General features: G+C 39.2%; 1 long non-coding RNA gene across 2 annotated transcripts in view; it reads right to left on the reverse strand.

Moving 5' to 3' along the window:
• The window catches only part of LOC124264891, a 29387-nt gene extending 8746 nt beyond the window's left edge, over window positions 1-20641 (reverse strand). Inside the window, exons 1-3 of one of the 2 annotated variants that reach the window (XR_006895287.1) lie at window positions 20585-20641; window positions 5349-5388; window positions 3403-3407 (exon numbers count right to left, since the gene is read on the reverse strand). This is a non-coding gene — a long non-coding RNA (uncharacterized LOC124264891). Of the gene's footprint in view, window positions 1-3402; window positions 3408-5342; window positions 5389-20584 lie in introns of those variants that run through there. The other variant, XR_006895286.1, reaches the window with a different exon arrangement.
• Window positions 20642-21145: the final 504 nt, after the last annotated feature.

The raw sequence follows: 21145 nt of genomic DNA on the forward strand, positions 1-21145 counted from the left end.
TGAGAATGGGGGATCTAATACAGAATGGAAAACTAGAATCTGTAACTTTACAGAGAAAGTATAGTACCTATATGTTACACACTATAATGAAGTTAAAAACAGCGGGTGGAACCTCAGAGGATAGATCATTTCTGGTGTCCCCCGCCGTGATATTGCTGGAATTTTGCTAAAAGGCAGCGTAAAACCCAACTCTCACTCACTCACTCACTCACTCACTCACTCACTCACTCACTCACTCAGAGGATAGAATAACAGATTTTGTTTTATTTGTTTGTTTATGTATTGGTGAATATTGATATTTCTAAAGAAGAACTATATTTCTAAGGAAATAGGTGTATTATTACGCTGCACTCCTGCTGTATGACGGCTGTCTGTAATTATCAGTTCTGAACCAGGAAATCCAGTAATTGACATCATGAGCATTTACCTACAACTGGGATACAATGACATGTGTCAACCAAGTCAGCAAGTCTGATAATCCGACCGTTAGTCGCCTCTTACTACAAACTGGGTTGCTGAAGAGCAGTTCGAACCCCAACCTTATGGGTCGACGAAATAACAGATTCATCATAAATGCTGCATTATTGATTCTAAATCAACAGTTGGAAGTAAGATCTCCCTGAAGGATATCGGAATACACCATACTATCACATGAGTTAATAAAACTATGAATGCTTTTACTCAAAAGAATTAATCGATAAAAATAACTAATCAGCTTTATGACGTCTCTTTGAGGCTCGTAACAAGCGAAGGGTTCACCAGGCATTCCGTGGGGCTGGAATATGACGTAAGTCAGTTAGGATCTGACAACAATGCTCAGCCAAGGTTATCACGGGTTGTACCTTGGACATCACGTGTTCATAGGGTCACATTCGGTAAGACAAAGACCACATTTTCGCGAAATTTGAAATTTGCTAAAAAGGGAATTGATGGATTAAATTTAGAGTACATTCCATCTGACAAACATCAATTTCCTAAAATGTTAATTAATTTCAGTAACGTCCAACAGGTCTGGTTTCATTTTCCTTCACGTACATCATTTCATCTACAAACACCGTTGTCTCGTGGCTGAAGGGGCTTGAGCAAATATTTCGAGTTATGAAGTAATTAGTGACTAAATGATAAAGACGCATGGATCAATCTTTTATTTCGGGACAATCGCAGGTCTGACACACCGAAGATCGACATAACGACGCTTCAATATATTACTAAGTTGTTCAGGGACGTGTATAGAAATATGCTGCAGAATATGGATTTTGCAGCTCATGATGTAATTTCCACTACTTTTGGTTGATAAGGCTAATCATACTGCTGACTGGCAGTCACATCATCACAGGTGATTGTCCTTGTAAGGTTGTGTTAAAACAACACTCGAATAGCTTTGATTTGATGGCCTTCGGTCACTTATCAGTTCCAACATCATTTTTTTGTATAACACCTGTCCCACTCCGATTGTTTCTCTCACTCTGACAAGCCTCAGATACTTAAACAGGGCGGTAGGGTAGTGGTTAAAGCTTTGGCTTGTCACGCCGTAGACCAGGGTTTGATTCCTCACATGGGCACAATTGGTAAAATGCGTTTCTGGTACCCCCCGCCGTGATATTGCTGGCATTTTACTCACACACTCACCAAGTACATTGAACATATGAGTCACACACATGCCTGTTAATTTTAGTTGTCTCCTTGGGATAAACGTTTAAAAAAATGATACAGACGGCGGGATAGGCTAGGTGTTAAAAGGTTCGCTCGTCACACTGAAGACCCGGGTTCGATTCCCAACATGGCTACAATGCGTGCAGACCTTGTCTAGTGTCCCCCGTCGTGATATTGATGGAATATTGCTAAAATCGGCATAAAACAATAATCACTCACTTACAAAAATGATACATAAAAAACATTAAAAAATACGAAATATAGCATTATATACACACAAGTATTGGTTAATATACTTTTTGCAGTGACATTATTTTGTTTGTATCGCCATGAGCAAGCACTCTGTGCCTGGAGTTTGGGGCAGTATATGTGCACATATTGTTCTTTTACGTATCACGGACAACATACATGCAGCTCCAAGTGAACATGCCTAGAGACTGGAAGTGAATCACTGATGGCGACTATGTGCTCAATTTCCATACACGCAGTCCACCTACCGGGCATCGGGATGGGGTCTGACTGCTGATGGCCACGAGGAACGCATTGTGTCTCTAATTAGTCACCTAGTGGTGTGAAAAATCAATATTGTATGCGTTTTGTTCATGAAAGAACTTTATTGAGGTTTGATGAAATTATAAGATACGCCATGCTTAATGACAACGAAACTTTCAAGTAAGGTTTTGTTATAATATAATTTCCATAGAATTATCTTCACATGGCAATTAACAGAAGCTTGCAGCGACAAAAACAGTTGCTGGCACAGTGTGACAACCAATGACATGGAAGTGAGGTAATATTTAAAAGAAAACAACAAGTTACACATAATGTTCCCACTTTGTAATGTGTTTCTTTTAACGTGAAGATACGAAGTGATGCCGAAATTGCTCATTGTGGACAAATAGGTGTGTCTCGTAACCTTTGATTGCCACTTGTCTACCTCTGTGATCGTTTTACATTTTCTGTGTGACGGATAACCTTAAAAAGCAACCCTGGACCACATAAACCGGTGATTGATTAACCTGTCAAACGCTGATCCAACACATAGTCGTTAAGTGTGACAATGGATTAGCTTAGTGGTTAGAGTGTTCGCTCGTCACGCCGAAGACCCGGGCTCGATTCTTCACATGGGTACAATGTGTGGAGCCCATTGCTGGTGTCATGATTTTGCTGGAATATTGCTAAAAGCGGCGAAAAACTAAACTCACTCACTCACTCACACACTCACAAGTTGCCTCTTACGACAAGCGGGGATTACTGATGATATTAATCCGGATCTTCTCGGGTTCATGCATAATACCAGGCTGGAGAACTGCTTGGTTACTTTCACCCCATAAAGACTGTTGTAAGCGTCCAATTACGACTCAACCAATTTGCAAATTTCATAAATGCAACTATGAAAAGAAAGTAATCTAGTTTCCATGAAATGACGCTAACGACACAATCATCGGAGCTAATTTATTCCGCTTTAACATTTGACATAAAAACAATACAAAACACATATTTGCGTTAACATTTTCAGGTTTAGGCTTGAAATACTCACGTTCCTAATTTCAGACTTGTTACCAAATCCACGAGTCCTACGACTCCGCCTCCTGAACATGCGCCAAGGAGATGACAATAATTAAGGGAATTCCTCGAATTTCAAACCAATCAATCTTCTCAGACACATGAATATGTAAAACATTTACCAGCATCCCATAGAAAAGAATTGGTTTGAAAACTTCATTTTAAACTGCAAAACACAAGAACACTATCTCAGGATTGAAGAGCAATTAACCAACATTTTCCCTTGAATCTGAATAATAGGTCCATGCTTTGAAAGCGTTCGAAAATGTACGTTCATGTCACGCAAACATGTTTTAAAACCCGTTTGGATAGGGTAACAGGACTGGACTTATAGGGGTTGTAGGGAAAGTATTTCCATCACAAATATCTGCAATTACCGGAATAACAAACCGTACTTGCAATCTCAACAAAGCAAGTGGACCCGTTATCAGAGATGGTCCAGTGTAGAATGATTGATTCTGGTGGTTGCTCTCTGCCCTTTTCACCCCATGTAAAGACAGTCCAGAGGAATGGGATAGATGGCAACAGTGGATTATTCGTTAATGAATGTTATTGTTGGTATGTTTACCAACGGCCACATTTGACATGCATTTGTAAATTTCAAGAATGCTTGTCGTTCAAGGAACAATGAGGCGTGGTTAGTATGGGTCTGATATACGAGCGATATATATGATTCTTTAACACGGATAAGCTCTTAATGAAGTCATGTTAATGTTCAAATGTTAATTCCACAGTACCGTCTGATAACGGTAATCTGATGCAGGTGGAGGTCGAGGCCTTGGACATCTTGATTTAAGGGCACGTGAGGCAATAACGCTCAGAATAACCCAATTGATATTCTGAAAAAAATAAAATAAGGCCAACACATTTTTCGAAACTTCCTTTCAGGTTTCAATAACCTGTATGTCATGCATATGTTTACGCCTGTGTGTTATGTTTACATTAATGATCATGCTCTTTTGGTGTAATTAAAGTATCCTTTATCGGGCATGTTTCGTGTACCCTGTCGAACTGAAATTATGTGCCAACTACAACAAATGAAACATGTACTTGGTTAATAGATCTGGAAGGTGACTCTAAACCCTAGATTAATGTAGGCCACAAACGTGATCATGAAATAAAGGTTAGTGACTGCGATCAACTGTTGTAAGCGAGTCATACGTGCTCATTACATCATCATGAATGGGAAAAATCGTAATGAAGATGATGTTGTCAGTGCTTGTTCTGTTTGAAGGGAGGTGTTTGAAGAAGTTCAGTGACGTACGACCTTGTACAAATGGCACAACCTCAAGAACAGACGGATTCCTGTTTGATGATGTTTGAAGCTGTTCTTGTGTCTGCAATGTAAGACATCAACAAAACAAAAAGCAATACCAAGAAAAGAAAGAACAAATACGAAAACCCAAAACAACAAAAACAACAGCCCCAAACGACATGAAAACTGAAATAAAGATCACTCACAAGGAAAACAACAATAATAAAAACCCAGCACAACCCCCCCTTCCCCCAACAACAACCACCCCTCAATAAGAAACAAACAGCGCAAAAACAAACAAAAGCACCAAACAACAGCCTTAAATAAACAAACAAGAATGTTTAAGGAAAACCGAATCAAAACAAAGAAAATAGTCTCAGAGAATATCAGTGATAGATTATCTTGCGAAACAATTGGACGGGGAGCAAGAGGAATCGCCGAAAATGACACCAAGTCTTTAAGAAAAGATCAAGCATGTCCTTCCCTTTGTCGTAGCTGTCAGACGAGGTCTAACCGTGACAAAACGGCGTTACCGTGCAGAGTCAATAGTGGAGGTGCAGGGTCACAAGCAATTACTGCATGTGGTAGGGGGCGATGAATTGGTTAGAGGGGTCAGGTCACTGACGAAACTGGTTGGTCACCGCATGGACTAAAACATCAATCATGAACGTAGCTTGCACAGACTCGATTATTTACAGACGACATTGCATGTCGCTGGGATATAGCTGCTGAATGTGGCTTACACAAAAAATACAAACGACTTCTTTGATTGGCATGCTAGAAGTTGGGGAGATGAAGAATGAGGACAATATTTATGGATCTACAACTTCTTTATTCTGTATAGGCGCCGTTTCGATATTGATTCAAATGTAACTTGATTGACAACGACATTAGGATATATGTCAAAACGTCGCCTATACAGAATAAAGAAGTTGTAGATCCATAAAAAACTGTCCTCATTCTTCAAGAAAACAAAAGGTTGGTCAGTCTTCCATGGACTACCATGATGTACACTTTCCACTGCCCGGCAAAAGAAAATATATACTTGAAACTTGGCTGTAACCAAAACATTATGGAGATTATCAAAACATTACTTCGCTGAAAACGGTCGCAGTAGTTTCATTTTACTACCATGTATGTGGATGTATGCCTTTTAGCAATCATGCGGAACATAAGCTGGGGTTTGCATAAAAATATACAGTCAAACACTTTTCACCGCTGGGACCAAGTTTTAGCGGTGTTTGACACTAGGTCGGCAGTTATTTATACGGGAGGATTGTATCCTTTGCCCTGCTGTATCAGAGTACATTTGCTTTAGTTAGGAGGCTAGTTTGTTTATAAATGATGAGGCATTCAGCACGAAAACAAAATTACGAACGGCACCTACCGCTCCCTTCACAGACGAGTTCATTTCGCCTATCGTCCCATGCCGGATTACGGAGTGTCTTCCGCAGAGCGAGGAAGTTCGATTTTAAATGGGTCATGGTAGAATGGAGATAACCCTCGTGTGTTTGAAAATCAGAGACATGCTTTACTGAATTGATGGCGTGAGGTTTCAATTGAAATATTTAGTCGCCATCAATTCAGTAAAGCATGTCTCTGGTTTTCAAACACACTAGGTTTATCTCCTAAATGATGAGGTATTCAGCACGAAAACAACATAAAGACGGTGTGATAGGTTCACATTTTGGCTTACACCTGGTGTTACTATTTGATCGTGATTAATGATTACACACTAATTATATGCATGGAGTCGTTGTCTGCGTTTAGCGGAGACTTTTTGTATAAATTATGGACTTGTTTTGTCGCTTACAATTGTACCCCACTTGTTGCTATCTCACTTCATCCAATACTTTGTATTATAACGCATGTATTAAACGTGTGTTGATTGGCAGTGATCTGTGATGTAGAAGGCAGAGCTTTAACATCGTCGACAACGTGATGAGGTTCCTGTATCCTGTTCATCATTACATTTCCTTCAAGCATGTGAGGATGCTTCCATATACTTATATGGTAACTTAATACCTCCTTGGCGTGGGAGATTTGCCAAGGTCACACATATAACTTGTCGTATGCCGTATTCACACGTCTCTATATCTTAATGCACTACACTGAATCATCTGAAAAACAATCTGTTCTGCTCAAAATCGACAATACTTTTTCAATGGAGATATGGTGTTTCAAAATGAAGTGATCAAATGCATTATAACATCTAATTTCTTGATACAAATTCTCATTTGTTGCTAATGGAACTATATTTTCTGATGTCATTACGCTTTTCAAGGTTGACAGATATCTTGTGGAACTGAAGGCTATTCGACTTCTTCCGTCTTTCCGATCTGGTTTACAACAGAAGGTGTACGTAGCTGTCAGTAATGTATGTATCCTAAAACCATTAAAAACAAGTTGATATTTCTACTTTCGTGATTGATAGAGCTGGTCCTATTTTGCTTGGTTGTATATATGCAGTAACACGCTTTCAAGGCCACTGTTGAAGTGGGAGTGTATTCTGTTACACGTTGAATCCCAAATTACAAGTGAACCGGAGATAATTTCTTTAAAAGAAGTTGATTCGAATTATAGAAACAATACAGAAATGTGATATAATTAACAATTGTATTCTAAACTTAGCTAAATTTACAAATAACTACAAAAAGGAAGTAAAAGTGTCAGCATAAAATAGAGTGACATAAAGCAATGATCAGAACAATAAGAAAATAATGGAAATAGTCACCTTGCTGTAATAGGCCTTGACTCAGTATCCAGGATGAAAGGCGATCTTCACACAACTGCTGTAAATGTCATGTGAGATAACTGAGACAAAGCGCGCCCCTTTATATAGTGTGACTGTCCTGGAACTTTCCTTAATATTCCGGGTTAACCTATGCTGGAAAGACCCATGCAGTTTTAGTACCTTGTAGTATCTTCAAGATCTCTCAGTCTAAATATAGCATTAAAAATAAGTAGATATTTCTACATTCCTGATTGATAGAGCTGGTCCTATTTTGCTTGGTTGTATATATGCTGTAACACGCTATCAATGCCAGTGATGACGTGGGAGTATATTCCGCTGCACGTTGAATCCCAAGTTATAAGTTAACCAGAAGTTATTCCTTAAAAGAAGCTGATTTGAATTCTTGAAACAAGAAACAGAAATATGATATAATTAACAATTTTATTCTAAACTTAACTGACTTTACAAATGACTACAAAAAAGGAAGTAAAGTGTCAGCATAAAATAGAGGGATAATGACAATATTACATAAAGTAATGATCAGAACAATAAGAAAATGATGGAAATATTCACTTCGCTGTAATAGGCCTTGGCTCAGTATCCAGAATGAAAGGCGATCTTCACACAGCTGCTTGTCTTCTTGTAACGTAAATGTCATGTGAGGTAACTGACGTAAAAGCACGCCTCTTTATACAGTGTAACTGTTCTGAAACGTTCCTTAATATACTGGGTTAACCTAATCTGGAAAGAACCACACAGTACTAGTACCTTGTAGTACCTTCTAGAACACTCAATGCTACGGCTTGTCTTCTTGTAACGTACAGTCCGTTTGATTTCAGTTGAGACCGATGAATTGCTCAACCCAATTTTGCACACATGAATTCGACGGACCAACTCTGATGATTTGTCTCATACCTTTGACATCCGAATAAAAAAGTTGTTTAACAAACGATCATTATTTTGTTGTCACTTTTTGTTATTATTAACGAGGGGGAGCACTTGCTGGTAGAACAGCCAGGTAATCAACGAGCGTGTATAGTGAAATTTCAAATTTACACGTGCAACTCGCACACCTGGCTGTTCTACCAACAAGTGGTCCCCCCTCGTAATACTATTTGGAGTATTTTCTTACTTCTTCATCCTGTGAAAGAAACCTTTGACATCTTATGACATATATACGCATCCCAGCTTTCATTCACTTGGGGCATGAAAACATATCCTTTCTCTGAATTTAGTGAAGGAATGGAACTCCCTGTTGTTGTGAGATTTTGTAGCTCTGATTTCACTGGCTAAAAAGGCAATTCATTTGAAGTGAGCACAAGTGTCCCTTAGTGCTCGAAACCTAGTACATTTCTGCCTGTTTGCAGATTTGTGTTTTGAAAATGATATTTGGTCTGGAGCAGCACCCACACAAAAACAGCAGAAACTACGAACTAACTTCCAACGTTTTGAAAAACAACAACAACATTGACAAATATTCTTAATATCATGAGATACGAGTTTCCTAAAGAGTTGCTGAAACTTGGCGATCAAGAATAGGGTCATTTTACACGATATCATTTACTTAAACAGGGCATTCATACTACTTCATGGAGTGAAAATACGTCTTTTTTTCTGATATATAATAATGATAAATGACTATAAAAGATAGTATTACCCTCGTGTGTTTCCTAAATGCGTTTTCATAAGTACCATATACTAGAAATAGAACATATGTATTAAACTCGCATAATACAAATTGTATTTTACATACAGATACACACAACACACACTCTTTCTTTGTTTGACTGTCATATAAAGGTTGTAGGTCGTAGGTTTCAGGTTTTAAAGATGATGGTATCCAAATAGGTATGAAAAAGAATACGCACTGCGCAGCATTTTTTAAAATATATTGATGCACAATATAGTTTGCGCAAACCATTTGCATATAATATAAATGACATTTCATAATAAGCGTTTGATATATGATGTTTATGAATATATTGTATGAAATTTTTAATCTATATTGTATTTATCTCCCTGAAATGTCACAAAAACAAAATGTTCAAGAATATATTTTGTTTTGTGGTTGAACACTACGTCAGAATTATTTTTGTATGATAGACAGACACTGTCAGGCTTAATTTGGAGGTTTGTCGTATTAGCCCAGAATATAGACTCATAGACATTCTGGGAAAGTAGGAAACATGTAAATCTGTGTTTAATGTAAGAACTTTGAGGATATTGAAGATGGTTATCAATTTATAACATATATTTGATATCTTGTGACCATTATTTTGGTATATATTTCAGCGGAATTGTATGCATTCCCAAGACATGCATTAAGTCAGCTCTGAATATCTCAGTTGTGAAACAGTAATCAAGTAATTGTCTTGATATGTTTGTGTATGCCAAGCAATCCGTTACAATATTAAATTGCAAAACTATATTATCATATGACACTTCTTACTCCAGATGATGGTTCTGTAATTTGGTCATAACAATTTAGTCATAATTTGGTCATAACAACTAAATATTGAACTGCAACGTGTATTTGCAGCACTGCAGAAAATCTTGTAAAATAACTAGTTCAATGAAATAGAAATGAAAAATTTTGATCGTACAATCAATCTCAACAAAACGTCTGTCTGGAAAAGCGTGTATAATACAGCAACCACATGCCCTCTGACGCTTCGAAATCACGTTCTGTTCCGCGAGAGTGTGATTTTAGGACGGACTGTAGTAGGCAATTAATTGGCAGAATTTGATCACGGATCAAGTGCTTACCTTCCATGTTGAAATATCCATCAAAGCTCGCCGATTTGCTCCTAAAATGCCCATGTCTGTAAACAATACAAGTTTTATGTCCTGGACCTGATGTTTTTTCATGAAAGGTACAAAAGTTTTGATTGAACTGAAACTTGACACATTTTTATTTGGAAAAAGTTTTTCAGTTTTTTAAGAGTAAAGTACATCTTTTCCTCATACAGATAACGGCTGGCACACACACTAAACCTGGAAAGGATCACATGTTGTACAAGCGCCGAGTAAGTGGTTCCCGGATGTTTGCTTGTTCGGATTTGCAATGGATTTGTGCTCTTCACTTAGATCGTGGACAAAGGTCCTGCAAGAGTCTTCGTTACATCCATAACTGGCACCAGTTTACATTTACTAACACTGCTTTGAACAGCATTTCAGTTATATAATGGTTTGTAATCTTAACGTAGGCGGAAAGCCTGACGTGATGTCATAAAGGTGAAAAGTAAAAGCGACAAAACCTTTTCCATAATACTAAAAAATGCCTGCTAAACACATTTTAGAAAGTGGTCAAATGTAACATGCGTTGATGTTACTCTTTCGTAGGTGAAGTACTAGTTCTTGTATCTTTCTTGGTGCAGTGTCATGGATTAATCCCAAGTATAGCAAATGTTAAGCACGACTAGGTGGAGATGCTACCAGGAGATACCCCGTCACAAACACATGTGGAGGTAAACAAAGTGTTCAACTGAACTAAGATGGGAACATATGTTACAATTAAATATTGGGAATTACATTTATCAATGTTGGTCACTGGTACCTAAAACATTCTGAAAATATTGAAAGCCTTAACTTTGCCTTGAATGTTGTAACCCTGATCTGCACACTGCTCGATCGCACCTCAAAAGCTGGGAAAATTTATTCAGGAAAGGCAGGATCTATTTGACTATTGATAAATTATATACCAAATATATATTACACTTTTTAATGTTGGGATATTGACCTATTAGTCCATTCATAGATCACATGTCTTCAAAACGTCTGGCCATCTTACGTAAGTTCTGCCTTTATTGCAATAAGTGGCAATGCTGTTGTGCCATGTTGTTTTCTTCACAACACGAAACAACATGTCGTCTTGTACACACCAAATAGAACAAACATCCAACGGCTCTGGTGCATCCCAATAAGGAGTGACAGAAGGCATTTTGAGATTTATTTTTTCTTGAAAAGGAGCACTTTCTTGCTGACGGCATTATATTTCCAAATATCATTAGGCATTTCTCGGTTTTAAGGGTGCTTATATACCTTTAGGCAAATCGACTGCTTCCGTGTGTGAGTGGTGGATTTTGACGGTAATTCTATGTTTTGCGATACACTTTTTCTAAAACAACATAATGAAGCTGTCAAAGATGAATGTGCTTACAGCATGACAAGAAAAACCTGAATCTTGTGCTTACTTAGTGTTTAAGGATAGCCTATTTACATGGTTTTATACATTAGTTGACTTGCTGGCAACATGACTGCAGCAACGATCGAAAGTTATGTAAACCATTTTTATTACATACAGACATAGACACAGACATAGAAACAGACACAAACACAGACACACAGATGCAGACACAGATGCACAGACACAGACTCAGACACAAACGCAGACACAGACATAGACACACGCACAGACACAGACACAGACACAAACACAGTGACGTGCCGTTTGTGTAAATATGATATATTTTATCGAATAGTATAAATAAAAATGGTTTACATGCCTTTCGACTGTTTGCTGTAGCCATGTTGCCAGCGTGCCAACGTGTATATTTACACAAACTGCGTATACTACTACACACATGTCTTACCTTGCCTCACAAAACGCTCTCATAGCACAACGAAAACTCACCTTTACGCACAACAACCTGTATAACAACTGCTACTGCTACCACTTCAAGTACGACATGTCTCTTATATCGCCTCTTGAAACTCACTCATAGCACACAATTCATACATTTCCACACACTCCTCCTAACACTACCATCACCACCACCACCACCACAACCAACACCTAAAACCACAACCACCATCACCACCACCATCACCACCACCACCACCACCACCACCACCACCAACACCCCACCACCACCACCACCACCAACACCACCACCACCACCACCACCACCACCACCACCACCACCACCACCACCACCACCACCACCACCACCACCACCACCACCACCACCACCACCACCACCACCACCACCACCACTACTACTACTACTACTACTACTACTACTACTACTACTACCACCACCACTACCACCACTACTACTATTACTACTACAACTACTACTACAACTAAAACTACAACAACTACTACTTCAACTACTACTACAACTACTACTACTACTACTACAACTACTACTACTACCACCACTACTACTACTACAACTACAACCACTACTTCAATTGATTCTACAACTACAACTACTACTACAACTACAACAACTACAACAACTACTATAACAACTGTTATTTCTTGAGCTAGAATGTACAACTCCAATTTTGCCAATTATTCGACACATGGACTGTATCTCTTTGTGAAGTCAGCATTCCGGATAACATACGCATGTATGTACCTCGCTAGCAAACTATATATCCTTTCAATCTGCATAAACCGTTTTGGCATGGTTCTAGTTTGGTTTGTAGGGGTTCCAGTAACACCTCATTATTCAGTCAAAGAAACCGTCTTCCAAAAATCAAACGATCTATAAGTGATACTGCATGCCTAGGTATAATGAACCCTTTAATCAGTACGTGCCAGTATTTGATCTGTGACATTTTTATATAGCCATTTTCCACGATTTTTTGTATAATGACCATTTTCATTGCGACACAAAGGACCATTTTGATGAAGCCCTGGACCTCAACTGAAATCTGAGTCTATCAATACGTTTACTCTAATGAGAAGCACATGCCCTCTGCGTCCTGAACGATCACGTTCCTCTCTGCGGGAGTGTGATTATACAACACGACGCAGTGGGGAATTAATGGACTGGATTTGTTGAGGGATCAAACTCTCACTTTCCGTATTGAATATCAATCTTACCGTGCCAGTTTCCTGCTAAAATGTGTGTAAATAGTGCCAACTTCAACTCCTCAACACGCTTCTTCTTCATGAATGGAAAGAATGTCACCTGACTTAGAGGCAATTTCACAATGGAATCAGAAAGCTGTCACCAATAAACTACAGTTAATTGTCCTTCGGTTATGTTTTTGGCCCAATCAAGCATGGTCTTTCCAAGAGTGACAACCTAATCTTGTAGAAAAACGTTGCTTCATCGAGATCACAGCAGTTCTGCACAGCTTTCATAAAGTAGACACGTGATTTGCCTTTGCATGTGTTTGTGATGGGTGCCACCAAAGGGACAGGGGCAGTGTACGTTTGCCTTTTCGACGACACCTTGTATCATCTATTTGGCAGTGATTCATAAACCCGTGCTTGCGATATATACTACCCATGAAAAATTTAGACTAACTTAAAGTGAGTGAGTTTAGTTTTACGTAACCCTCAGCAATATTCCAGCTTTATTGCGGTAGTCTGTAAATAATCGATTCTGGACCAGACAATCCAGTGATCAACAGCATAAGCATCAATCTGCACAACTGGAAACCGATGACATGTGTCAACCAAGTCAGCGAGCCTGACCACCCGATTCCGTTAGTCGCCTCTTACAACAAGCATGGGTTACTGAAGATCAATATTCTAACCCGGACCTTCACGGGTTACTAACTTAAAGCACTCACAATATGTTATGTGCTTGTGATATATACTACCCATCAAAAGTTTAGACTAACTTAAAGCACTCACTAATGTTGTGTATAGTTACATCGAAGATGAATTTCTCCACTAACTTTGGGGAACCAACTGCAATCTTTACGCAGCTGAATTGCACGGGGTTCATGCATCAGATTGCTGAATGCATGTGCAAATATCGTGCATGTGAACAGCTGCATTTTGGTGTAAAATGTTGTTAAGGATTCGCCAAGTTTTACTCAGTTTCATCATTTATTGAACCCATGACAATAATCTTTTAAACTTTGTTTTCCAATACATCAGTTCATGTGTAAACAGTACCTTTAAACAGTATGGAATATTTTGCAAAATCTAGCTTAGAACAGCTGACTGGAGTAAGTGGCTACATTTACACAAGTGAGTCTAAACTTTGATTGGTAGTATATAATACATACATGATGTACTAGTAAAACAGTAGGGGATATCAACATAAAGGTGTCACAACTTTTGATTTGTTATATCTTTAATGAGATAAATAGTTTAATGGTGTACCAAGGACTTTTGACAACTGATTCGCATTAGCCGTTGAACGTCAGATTTTGTTAGATAATTGGCCCTTTTGTCTATCACGTCATTTACCACGAAAAGTCAAACTCATGAATATCGTGTGAATCGCCCAAATTCACAAACTTACTAGGATTCCACGAGGCATACGCCACATGAAGCTAACAATGCCAGCTGGAGTCCTTCCATTCCTTTCTTCATGCAGCGCAGCGCCAAGTTCGTTTAGAGTGGTCGGTGGTTGTTGACGGTGACGTACTCGACGTCCCAAACATGTCCGATGGGTGACAATGCAGGATTCAGTAGTGGCCATGTTACGGTTGGCTGGTTGGTTGTTTAACGCCGCACTCAGCAATAAGGCTGTTATGTTCTCCTGTTGCAGGTACTCAGAAACAGTGTCGGGGAGGTCTCTTGTGTTGTCATCCTGAAGCCAAAAATGACTTCCATGTCGGCGTAAATATGGCACCACGTGTACCTCCAGGATGTTGTCACAGTAGTACTGAACAGTCACATGTCAGTAAATATCATATAAAGTTGTTCAGGCAGTCAAAATCATCCCAACCCACACTATTAGTGAGGAACCCTCAAAACGATCGTTTTATTCCACGTTAATGGCCTTAAAAAGCTCAAAACACATACAGTCTATGCTCATTGTTCACATGTGGGGAATCGAACCCGGGTCTTCAGCGTGATGAACTAACGCTTTAGCCTATTGGCTACCACACCGCCGAAAGTGGTTTCATCACTGTATGATGATGAGCTGTCTGTCTGTTTGTCTATCTGTCTAAAGTATACCTTTTCTGCCTCTATCATGGTTATAAAGATCTGAGAAAGAACCTTTGTAAATCATGTACGTCAACCACATATGGCTTGAAATCAGCAGTAAGAGCGGCCCCCTTTTCCGGCAATTGGAGCCTCATTGAACAAAGAAATGTGCTAAGCGAGACGTTGTTTGATAACCTCAACCTTGAAACCTATCTCAGACTCGAGGACACTGCTAGTGATGACGCTAAGGTCCTGACATACCTCGGTGCCATTACGGATGTGGTCCATGATATGACACTTGACAGCTGGGCAACATTCATGAGCATCGTGACTAAAAATGTCAGCTCATGGAACTTAAGGTGTATATTATATCTGTGAGATTATGTCACACACCATGTAAATACAGATCTTTATATTTCTCTTTTGTTGTGAAAACCCTGTTGAATTGAATTGTCATATGTATTGTCTCTATTGTCAGTGCGACTCACAAGTAATATAATCTAATGTACTCTCCAAATCATTGGGGGAAATAAAGAGTATTCATTCATTCATTCATTCATTCATATGGCTTGAAATCAGCATTAAGAGCGTGACATGTCATCTCTTTCCGGCAATTGGAGCAACATGTTAGGGAACTGACTGTCGATATGTTATCCATCTGAATGTTTTTACCATAAGATCCATGTCGTTATAGCAAGCCTTAAAAAGGGAGAAACTAAGTGTAAAACCTCGTAATTACTCGAACTTGAAGGAGTAAAACCCTATAGTGACTTACGAGGAGTAAAACATGGCGATGACAGTAAAATCGTTGTTAATGGTAAAGGTGATGGCAACAAATGGCATTCCAAAATATGCATTGTGGTTTGAACGTATGAGGAAAATACCTTTAACCGATGACTTTTCTTGTGAAGAGGACCACTTCTTGTGGGTCCCGATTGTTTACTGTCACATGACATGCTCTTTGAAAACATGTTTAATACATGAATAACAGCAAAATAACATGACCTGGGCCAACTGTCTGAGCTGCTGGTTCCAACAGTAGCGCTAATGATGCACACTGAACTCAAACAGAACATATTCATTAATCCAAAGAAGACCCTAATTGTCAGCGGAAGGCAGAGTGTAAAAACTGTCCGAATCTAGAAATGACAAGAACAAATTCAATTTCGAGATGTAGCTTTGGGCGGACCAGCAGGCAACACACAGACGTCAGTGTCGGCGAAGACGGAGACACATCTGATGGAGTTGGCTGGATGATTAGACTGGAGAGACATATTTAACTGCAAAACGCCAACAGCTATACTTACCTTTTTCAAACAGAAATGCAGACTTTCTAAATTGTGATTACAGACTGAAAGAGACGTACACCATTTACAGGACAGCCCAATGCAACGCCAAAGGACATGAGCCTATGCAAACCTGAATGACACCGTGACTTTCAGTCCAAAATAGTGTGCAGCCAACAAAACATATTCTTAAATGCCATTCTTCAGCCACTCAATAGATACGGTACACTGCAGTCCCAAAAATCGTAACCAAGGGCAATTCAATAAATCCCACAAAATCCAGTGCAATCCAGAGCCGTTCTGCAGCATGAATATCTTAAATAGTCTAGATTTAGAAAATCGACGTAAATCCGGATTAATACAAGCATACTCACACGTTGTAAGAGGCGAGTAAGGGGAACGGGTTGTCAGGCTCGCTGACTTGGTTGAAGCATGTTTTTCGTCTGCCAATTACATCTATCGATGCTAATGATGTCAATCACTGGATTGCCTGGTCTACTGCTGAGTGCGGCGTCAAACAACAAATCAACCAACCAACTTTTTATTAGGTGTCTCACTCTGAGAATGGGAAATCTAATACCGAATGGATATACGTTTAAAAAATGATACAGGCGATGGGATAGGCTAGTGGTTAAAGGGTTCGCTCGTCACACTGAAGACTCGGGTTCGATTTCCAACATGGCTACAATGTGTGCAGACCTTGTCTAGTGTCCCCCGTCGTGATATTGCTGGAATATTGCTAAAATCGGCATAAAACAATACTCACTCACTTACAAAAATGATACATAAAAAAACATTAAAAAATACGAAATATAGCATTATATACACACAAGTATTGGTTAATACACTTTTTGCGGTGACATCATTTTGTTTGTAGCGCCAGGAGCAAGCACTCTGTGCCTGGAGTTTGGAGCAGTATATGTGCACATATTGTTCTTTTACGTATCACGGACAACATATACATGCAGCTCCATGTGAACATGCCTAGAGACTGGAAGTGAATCACTGATGGCGACTATGTGCTCAATTTCCATACACGCAGTCCCCCTACCGGGCATCGGGATGGGGTCTGACTGCTGATGGCCATGAGGAATGCATTGTCTCTCTAATTAGTCACCTAGTGGTGTGAAAAATCAATATTGTATGCGTGTTTTTTCATGAAAGAACTCTATCGAGGTTTGATGAAATTATATGATACGCCATGCTTAATGACAACGAAGCTTTCAAGTTAGGTTTTGTTATAATATAATTTCCATAGAATTTTCTTCACATGGCAATTAACATAAGCTTGCAGCGACAAAAACAGTTGCTGGCACAGTTTGACAACCAATGACATGGAAGTGAGGTAATATTTAAAAGAAAACAACAAGTTACACATAATGTTCCCACTTTGTAATGTGTTTCTTTTAACGTGAAGATACGAAGTGATGCCGAAATTGCTCATTGTGGACAAATAGGTGTGTCTCGTAACCTTTGATTGCCACTTGTCTACCTCTGTGATCGTTTTACATTTTCTGTGTGACGGATAACCTTAAAGAGCAACCCTGGACCACATAAACCGGTGATTGATTAACCTGTCAAACGCTGATCCAACACATAGTCGTTAAGTGTGACAATAGATTAGCCTAGTGGTTAGAGTGTTCGCTCGTCACGCCGAAGACCCGGGCTCGATTCCTCACATGGGTACAATGTGTGGAGCCCTTTGCTGGTGTCATGATTTTGATGGAATATTGCTAAAAGCGGTGTAAAACTCAACTCACTCACTCACACACTCACCAGTTGCCTCTTACGACAAGCAGGGATTACTGATGATATTAATCCGGATCTTCTCGGGTTCATGCATAATACCAGGCTGGAGAACTGCTTGGTTACTTTCACCCCATAAAGACTGTTGTAAGCGTCCAATTACGACTCAATCAATTTGTAAATTTCATAAATGCAACTATGAAAAGAAAGTAATCTAGTTTCCATGAAATGACGCTAACGACACAATCATCAGAGCTCATTTGTTCCGCTTTAACATTTGACATAAAAACAATACAAAACACATATTTGCGTTAACATTTTCAGTTTTAGGCTTGAAATACTCACGTTCCTAATTTCAGACTTGTTACGAAATCCACGACTCCTACGACTCCGCCTCCTGAACATGCGGCAAGGACATGACAATAATTAAGGGAATTCCTCGAATTTCAAACCAATCAGTCTTCTCAGACGCATGAATATGTAAAACATTTACCAGCATCCCATAGAAAAGAATTGGTTTGAAAACTTCATTTTAAACTGCAAAAACAAGAACAGCATCTCAGGATTGAAGAGCAATTAGCCAACATTTTCCCTTGAATCTGAATAATAGGTCCATGCTTTGAAAGCGTTCGAAAATGTACGTTCATGTCACGCAAACATGTTTTAAAACCCGTTGGGATAGGGTAAAAAGACTGGACTCATTGGGGTTGTAGGGAAAGTATTTCCATCACAAATATCTGCAATTACCGGAATCACTAACCGTACTTGCAATCTCAACAAAGCAAGTGGATCCGTTATCAGAGATGGTCCAGTGTAGAGTGATTGATTCTGGTGGTTGCTCTCTGCCCTTTTCACCCCATGTAAAGACAGTCCAGAGGAATGGGATAGATGGCAACAGTGGATTATTCGTTAGTGAATGTTATTGTTGGTATGTTTACCAACGGCCACATTTGACATGCATTTGTATATTTCAAGAATGCTTGTCCTTCAAGGAACAATGAGGCGTGGTTAGTATGGGTCTGATCTACGAGCAATATAAATAATTCTTTAACACGGATAAGCTCTTAATGAAGTCACGTTAATGTTCAAATGCTAATTCCACAGTACCGTCTGATAACGGTAATCTGATGCAGATGGAGGTCGAGGCCTTGGACATCTTGATTTAAGGGCACGTGAGGCAATAACGCTCAGAATAACCCAATTGGTAATCTGAAAATAAATAAAGCCAACACATGTTTCGAAACTTCCTTTCAGATTTCAATAATCTGTATGTCATGCATATGTTTACGCCTGTGTGTTATGTTTACATTAATGATCATGCTCTTTTGGTGTAAAATAAGTATCCTTCATCGGGCATGTTTCGTGTACCCTGTCGAACTGAAATTATGCGTCAGCTACAACAAATGTAACATGTACTTTGGTTAATAGATCTAGAAGGTGACTCCAAACCCTAGATTAATGTAGGCCACAAACGTGATCATGAAATAAAGGTTAGTGACTGCGATCAACTGTTGTAAGCGAGTCATACGTGCTCATTTTATCATCATAAATGGAAAAATCGCAATCAAGATGGTGTTGTCAGTGCTTGTTCTGTTTGAAGGGAGGTGTTTGAAGAAGTGCAGTGACGTACGTCCTTGGCACAACCTCAAGAACAAACGGATACCTGTTTGATGATGTTTGAAGCTGTTCTTGTGTCTGCAATGTAAGACATCAACAAAACAAAAAGCAATACCAAGAAAAGAAAGAACAAATACGAAAACCCAAAACAACAAAAACAATAGCCCCAAACCGCATGAAAAGTGAAACAAAGATCACCCACCAGGAAAACAACAATAATAAAAACCCAGCACAAACCCCCTTCCCCCAACAACAACAACCCCTCAATAAGAAACAAACAACGCAAAAACAAACAAAAGCACCAAACAACAGCCTTAAATAAACAAACAAGAATGTTTAAGGAAAACCGACTCAAAACAAAGAAAATTGTCTCATAGAATATCAGTGATAGATTATCTTGCGAAACAATTCAACGGGGAGCAAGAGGAATCGCAGCTGAGAAGATGATCACCGAAAATGACACCAGGTGTTTAAGAAAGGATCAAGCATGTCCTTCCCTTTGTCGTAGCTGTCAGACGAGGTCTAACCGTGACAAAACGGCGTTACCGTGCAGAGTCAATATTGGTTAGAGGGGTCAGGTCGCTGACGAAACTGGTTGGTCACCGCATGGACTAAAACATCAATCATGAACGTAGTTGGCGCAGACTCGATTATTTACAGACGACATTGCATGTAGTTGGGATATAGCTGCTGAATGTGGCTTCACAAAAAAGAATACAAACGACTTCTTTGATTGGCATGCTAGAAGTTGAGGTGATGAAGAATGAGGACAATATTTATGGATAGACAACTTCTTTATTCTATATAGGCGCCGTTTCGACATTGATTCTAATGCCACTTGCTTGACAACGACATTAGAATATATGTCAAAACGTCACCTATACAGAATAAAGAAGTTGTATATCCATAAAAACTGTCCTCATTCTTCATGAAAACAAAAGGTTGGTCAGTCTACCATGGACTACCATGATGTACACTTTCCACTGCCGGGCAAAAGAAAATATATGCTTGAAACTTGGCTTTAACCAAAACATTATGGAGATTATCAAAACATTACTAGGATGAAAACGGTTGCAGTAGTTTCATTTTACCACTATGTATGTGGATGTATGCCTTTTAGCAATCATGCGGAACATAAGCTGTCGTTTGCATAAAAATATACAGTCAAGCACTTTTCACCGCTGGGACCAAGTTTCAGCGGTGTTTGACACTAGGTCGGCAGTTATTTATACGGGAGTATTGTATCCTTTGCCCTGCTGTATCAGAGTACATTTGCTTTAGTTAGGAGACTAGTTTGTTTATAAATGATGAGGCATTCAGCACGAAAACAACATAAAGACGGAGTGATAGGTTCACATTTTGGCTTACACCTGGTGTTACTATTTGATCGTGATTAATGATTACACACTAATTATATGCATGGAGTCGATGTCCGCTTT

Source organism: Haliotis rubra, unplaced genomic scaffold (genome assembly GCF_003918875.1).
Source record: "Haliotis rubra isolate DU_JTF1 unplaced genomic scaffold, ASM391887v1 Scf95, whole genome shotgun sequence".
Lineage (NCBI taxonomy): Eukaryota > Metazoa > Mollusca > Gastropoda > Lepetellida > Haliotidae > Haliotis > Haliotis rubra.